The following is a 7230-nucleotide window of genomic DNA, read 5'->3' as shown; positions in this document are numbered from 1 at the left end:
ACTTCATTATTCATGAACTCTTTCTCCTTATAACTCTCGATGTTCTTTTCCAGCTCAGCAATCTTAGCTCTCAACTCCTTTATGATATCTGTCATTAAAAAAAAATAGATTGATGAGATAAGATCTATGCAATGAAATCAGTAAAAGAAAATCAGAAACAATTAAGCTCAAAATACAAACAAAAACACACTAAAACTGATGAGAATTCAGAAAAAAATGACGAAAACTGTAAAAAATCAGTAAAAACAGTCAAAACTATTGAAAACAGTTAAAAACTGTTAAAACTGATGAAAAACAGTTTACGCGACGAAAAACAGTTTAATGAATCTCAAACAGTTAAAACACACACAAAACAGATATACGATGATCCAAAAATAAAATCTAAAAAAAATAAAACTCAAAATCAAAACCACAAAACAAATATTATAAGCCCAAGAAATAAATGTTCAAGTCCAAAACAACCGAGAAACACAAATCACTTGACTAAGACAAGCAATTCAAATAAATCTGCTACATGATTTACACTTTACACTTCAACAAACAGGTACTAATACACTATGATCAAATCAATCCAGAACTAAGTACTGCTGTTGAATCAAAAGAATCCACAGTAGCTGCTTCACATAGACTCTTTGTTCTTAAAGACTATAGCCAAATAAAACAAGTCCTTCTTGACAACACCAGCTCAATAATCACACAATCCTTATGATCAACAGCTGCTGTATATAAACCTTGAAACACAGACAAGCTAGGACCTTTAATTACTCAAGCTTTCTGTGATTTGTGCGAATCCGCTGAAATAGTGTGCGGTTTAGCTTAAACCGCTCAAGGCTTCTATTACACCACTCAAGTATCCCGGTCAAGCTATGTGCGGTTTAACCTGTGAGACTCGAATCTGATTGATGTGATGAATCAACCGGTGAACAATCCGGCCAAGTTGTAGCAGACAAAGTAGCCGGACTCTTATCCGGTCAAAATGATGGGCCTAAAAAGATTGGGCTAAGAATTTGGACGGTTTAACAATATTCAAACAAAACTAAAATTCAAAACAAATTAAAAACTATCAAAAACACAAAAACTATTAAAAACTTTTTAAAAAAATGGATCAAAAACGCTGATTTTAAAAAAATTCAAGAACACGAAAAAATTTTAAAATTACAAAATTCGATTAAATCTTGATATAAAACGATCAAATCACAAAAGTTTGTGAATAACAAAGATTCACAATTCAATTACGAGCATTTTGATCCTGTTTTTAACACAAAAACACAAGATTTTAAGAAAAAATCGGATCAAAATCTAAAAAAAATGAAGAACACGAAGAACAAAAAAAATCCAGAAAATAAAATCTTCAAAAATCTTCAAAATTCTGATTTCTTCATCTGATTTCTTGCACACTCTGCTTTGATACCAATTGTGTGTCCCACAATTCAATGATCAATCTTCATTAAGCTCCATATTCATGGTAGATCTAGATAAAACTTGTAAGAACATCAAGAACACTAAGATGATAGTTGAGAGGAAAAGTCAAACATTCAAAGATCAGTCAAACCTCTTATTACGTAATCACAATATACAATAAGCTATCTTTTTACAATTACAAAGAACATTACCCTATTTATAGGGTAAAACCTCTAAACACAAATCAAAGTCAAACCTATCTAAGAAAAGTCAAACACGATGACTTTTACAATTATAGACAATATATAACTTTGAAGACAAATACAATTTAATACTGATTTTCAGTCCTAACAACTTGGAGTCTTTTCATTACCCCGATGAGTAGGTCAGGAACATCTGATTTCTTTTTCAYAAACTCAACCCAGGTGTATCTGGAGTATTCATCAACGAGTACCAATATGTACTTCTTTCCTGAGAGGCTTTGTGTGGAGATAGGCCCACAGAGATCAATATGGATCATATCCAAGGGCTTGGTGCAGGAGGTTTCTGACTTTGTTCGGTGAGAGGCCTGTTTTAGCTTTCCCATCTCACAGGCTGAGCATAGATAATATTTTTCAAAGTTGAGATCAGGAATCCCCTTGACCAGCTTCTGTATGGTTAGCTTTCTTAAGACATCAAAATTCAGGTGTGAGAACTTCTAGTGCCATAGCCAATTTTCATCGCTCTTATGAGATACAAGGCAGAGGGTGTCTTGTCCCTCAGAGGATTGAAAATCCAGAAGATAGAGATTCCCTTCTCTCTTGGCCTTGATAATGGTTTGACCGGGCTTTGTTTCTATTATACAGAAACCTTTGCGGAACCTGACTTCAAGACCCTTGTCGCAGAACTGGCTTATGCTTAGTAAGTGGTGCTTCAAATCTTCAACATAAGCCACTTTTCTGATGGAAATGTTGCCTTTGATGAGAGTTCCGTATCCCTTGATTGTTCCCTTGTTGTTGTCTCCAAAAGTAACAGAGCCTCCAGATTTTCAATGAAGGAGGTCAGCTGACTTTTGTCACCAGTCATGTGCCTGGAGAAACCTGAATCCATGAACCATGGTTGCACATGCTGGTCCTGCAACACAAATTAAGGGGTTTTAGGTTCACATTTCTTAATGGGTCCACGTTTGTTAGTAGAAGATACCACTCTCTTTTCATCACCCTTAGCCTTTCCAGGCTTGGGTTTGTTAGCATTTCCCTTGCCCTAGGGCTTTTTCATGTTTTCATTGGTATTGACTTTATAGCGATAAACATGTTGGGAGAATATGCAGCGATGTGTCAACATGTGATTCCTCAGGTTTTGTAAAAGAGATAAACATTTACAATCATTATACTTTGGACATGAATGTCTAGCGTTCTTTTTATTCGCTAAAAATGAAGAAGTAAACGCAGGGGATGTAATTCTTGTCCTATGATTGGTTGTTTTTACAAACTTCCTATCTAGTTCAGATTTTTTATTTGAAGGGGTCTTTGTCTTTACTTCGTTTCTTCTGAGGAAGGACTGCTTTTGTTCAGCTGAATTAGAGGAAAAGTGGTGGTTAGTTTTCTCAGAGGCAGGCCACTTCTGTTTTTGCTCACGAGTAAACTTAATGAACTTAGAAGATATGCTAGGGCCTTTTGATTTATCGTTGGCAGATTTAATATTTCTCAATTTTCCCTTTCCTTTGTCCGAAGATTTCATCGATGGAGGGATACCAGATTTCATTGGGGGTTTGGAGACTTGAGGCTTCTTTTTCTCAATGATCTTTGGTGATTCACAAATTATCTCTTCTTCAGATTCAGAATCGAGAAAGTCTCTTGCTAATTTTTCGAAATCAAAATTAGCATGGATGTTCGTGGGAGGTGTGGGTTCAGAGTTTGATGCTTCAGAGTGATCTGCTTGAGGTTCCATCGATTCTAACTTGGATGAACTTTCAGTTTTACTTGGATGGTTCATCGATTCATCAGCTGATGGTTCCTCATTAAGATTCTTTTTCTCATCAACAGTACTTGTTGATGAAGTGGAATTGACAAGCAGAGACTCTGGTTTGACCATAGGGTTTCCATCGGTCTCTGATTTGGAGGTGTCATTTCTTTCATCAGAATTCTTACATGTACTGCTCTTGTACACCACATTTTCAAAATCCTGTCTTAAAACGACAGTTTTTCCATCGACTTTAACTCTTTTAAAATTTGCTTTTGGTTTCGGGATGAAGTCGGGTTTCTGAATGCATCCAAGTTTGAAAGTGGATTCAAGGGTGGATTTCTTTGATTCGATGAAGGAGTCCAATTCATTAAATCCAATCCCTTGAGTGCCCGTTTGACCATTTAACTTTTCATACACATCTTGGGCATCCTTGTATTTCTTCATCAGAAGTTCATTGGTTTGAAGCTTCTGATGAAGAATCTCCTTTTCTTTTTGAAAAAAATCTTTGAGAGCTACTGATAAGTCTCTCTGCCTCAGATTCTTTTAAGGCCTTAGTTTTCTTTTCTAAGTCTTTGGTTACTCGATTGTTTATTTCCAAAAGTTTTTCTTCCTCTGATTTTTTAAGAGCGGCGATGCGAGTCTTTTCTTTCATCAGATCAGCTTTTTCTTTAGTTAGAATATCAGTTTCTCTTTTGTAGAAACTGACATCTTTTTCCACTTTAAGTCTTTCAGATTTTTCAAAGTTTAATTTTTCTTTTAGTTTTAAAAAGTCCTTTGAAATCTTTATTACTGTTAACTCTAGCTCAGATGAAGCCGAGTTGGTTTCATTGATAGTAGACTCACCTACCTGATCATCAGTGTCAGAGGCAGATTCTGCATTGGACGTGGCCATCAGACAGATGAGTGCTTTGTCTTCTTCATCGGATGAAGAATCAGACACCCAGTTTCTTTCTCAGCCATCAGGCTTCGCTCTCTAGGATTATACTTGTATTTATTCTTGTAATAGTCAGCATCCTTTAGCAGTCGTCCTCTGCATTCTTTGGAAAAATGACCGATTTTCCGCACGTGAAGCAGCGGAGGTCATTTTTCCTTCCATCTTTGTCCTCTTAATCTCCTCTCTTGTATCTTCTCTTCTTTCTTCTCCCTCTTCTCTTCCATCTCTTCTGTCTTCCCTCTGATGAAATTTAGTGGCTTCCTTTCATAGGATGGCTGGTACCTTTCCCTCTTGAACTCTCTTCGTTCATAGGGTTTCTTGATGAACTTTTTCTAGAACTGCTTTGTAATCAAGGCCAGAGATTTGGCAAAGGCTTTGATATCATCATCTGATTCAGATTTTTCATCTTCAAATTTTGATTCCACCACCAGTGCTTTCTTTCCTTTCTTCTTGTGGTCTCTGGTGGAGGTCCTTGAAACTTCCTTTTCTTCAGCTGCTAGAGCTAGGGGTCCAAAGATTGACACCTTTTTCTTCATGATATCGTTCTCTTTTGCATCAAGCGTTCTGTATATGTCATGGAGTGACCAGCCGTCTAAGTCCTGATTTGCTTGAAGGGACATCGACAACTATGTCCATTCATCGCCGAGACTTTTAAGGAACAAAACATTGTTTTCTTCCTTTGTTCTGGAGATATCATTTCGATGACATTGATTAATCAATGTGTTGAAACGATCATATATCTTCTGAATCAGTTCATCAGGAAGAGCCTTGAAGTTGGTGTATTCGTTGAGACATTGGGCTCTACGATTCTTCTTTGTTTTTGCCCCTCCTTCCAATTGGTTCGCCAGCTCATCCCATAGTTCTTTGGCTGTGGAACATGCATCAAGGGATTGGAAGATTTCATTGGGTATGGCCATGATTATCAGTCTTTTGGCTTTCTTGTCGGTCTCAACCCGCTCTATGTCATCTTCATCCCAATTCTTCTCATCCTTAAGCATGTAGTAGGCAGGAATTTCTGCTGTGGCATTTGTTCTTGAGACTCTTGGAACAAGAGTCTGTGGAACATAGGGACCCTCCATGACAGATCGCAGAAGATTTCTGTCCATCCCTTCCAGAAAGTTCGCCATCTGTATCCTCCATTGTGGGTACTCTTCTCTTTGAAGAGTTGTAGGTTTGGTGAGGGAACCAACACTATAGACGGAATTCCAGTTGGCCATTAAGATTTTTAGAAGAGAAAAAAAAATTACGTTTTTAAAGAAGATATTTTCTGAAAAGCGTGAATTGAGAGATTTTTTATGATCGTTTGATTGGAAAAACAATCAATAGGCTCTTATACCAATTGTTGATCACAGATCTCTCAATAATACTAATAATCAAGTTAAGAATAAGCCACTTGCGCATTTTTGGTTGCATTGGTTATGCATTACATATAGAGAAAATGCATAAGCTGGAAGAAAAGTCGAACAAATGCATTTTTATTGGATATTGCTATAAATYAAAAGCTTATYGRCTMTATGATCCTCGAAGTRCGAAAATTGTTATAACMAAAAATGTGGTGTTTGATGAGCAAGGCAACTTGCAATGGGGAGAAAAGTTGACTGAATCAAGTACTCGACTTGAATTAAATGAACCAGAAGAAGAAACGGTGAGCCCAACAGCACATACTCGTCATGGTTCAGGCAGCTCGACACCAACAATAGGTGAGACATCAAGCTCGGACTCTTCATTATCGGAGACCTCTTTTGGCGATCTTTCTGATGACACTACTAATGACCCAAGTCAGTCACAAGACTTACGTAGAAATGAACGAGGCAATTTTCCACGACGACAATTCCCAATCGAAGGAAAGACGCCATCTTCATTGGCATTGTTTGTTGGAGATCCATCAAGTGTTGAAGAAGCTATGAGACAACAAGAATGGAAGGAAGTTATGGAAGAAGAACTGAAGTCTATCGAAAAAAATCAGACGTGGGAGCTGGTTAAACTTCCAGAAGGTAAAAATGTAATTGGCTTGAAATGGATTTTTAAAACAAAATTCTTAGCAGATGGCAGCAATCAGAAACACAAAGCAAGACTGGTGGTAAGAGGTTACGCTCAAAAACAAGGAATAGACTATGATGAGACGTTCTCTCCGGTCGCTCGATTTGAAACAGTTCGTGTTATATTGGCATTTGTTGCTGAAAAATGATGGAAAGTATTCCAACTTGACGTCAAATCAGAATTTCTAAATGGTGACTAAGAAGAAGTCTATGTGACCCAACCACCAGGATTCGAGAAAATAGACGAGGGGGACAAAGTCTACCGTCTCAAGAAAGCCGTTTATAGATTGAAGCAAGCACCTCGGGCATGGTACAGCAAGATAGATGGTTTTTTTTTTCACAAGAATGGATTCTAGAGAATCTTATACATTGATGATATGATCTATACAGGATCTTCATTAAATCTCATATCGGAATTCAAATAGTCCATGAAGAGCATGTTTGACATGACCGATCTCAGGGAATTAAAATATTTTCTGGGCCTAGAAGTGAGTCAAACAGATGCTGGAATATTCATGTCACAGAGAAAATATGTTAAAGACACACTGGAGAAGTTCAACATGCTAAATTGTAAGTTTTCCAGCACCCCAATAAAAACAAATAAGAAGTCGAGGTCATATGATGAAACAGGAAGAGTGGATGCATGCCTGGACAGAAGCTTAATTGGTAGACTCACATATGTAACTCACTCTTGTCCAGATGTGAGCTTTGTTGTTGGGGTCTTATCTCGTTTCATGCACAATCCAAGTCAGCATCATTTTGGAGCAGCAAAAAGAGGTCTACGGTATCTTACAGGGACGGTAAATTTATGTTGGTCCCGTTAGGGTCTACAAGATGTGTACAACAGTTTGCATAGGGGAGGATGAATACAAACACATAAACTTTTCAAATTTAAAATATATATTGATAAAG

This window comes from Cynara cardunculus, assembly GCF_001531365.2.
Source record: "Cynara cardunculus var. scolymus isolate 2C chromosome LG 2, CcrdV1, whole genome shotgun sequence".
In the NCBI taxonomy this organism is placed as follows: domain Eukaryota; kingdom Viridiplantae; phylum Streptophyta; class Magnoliopsida; order Asterales; family Asteraceae; genus Cynara; species Cynara cardunculus.
Note: the sequence above shows the minus strand (reverse complement) of the source record.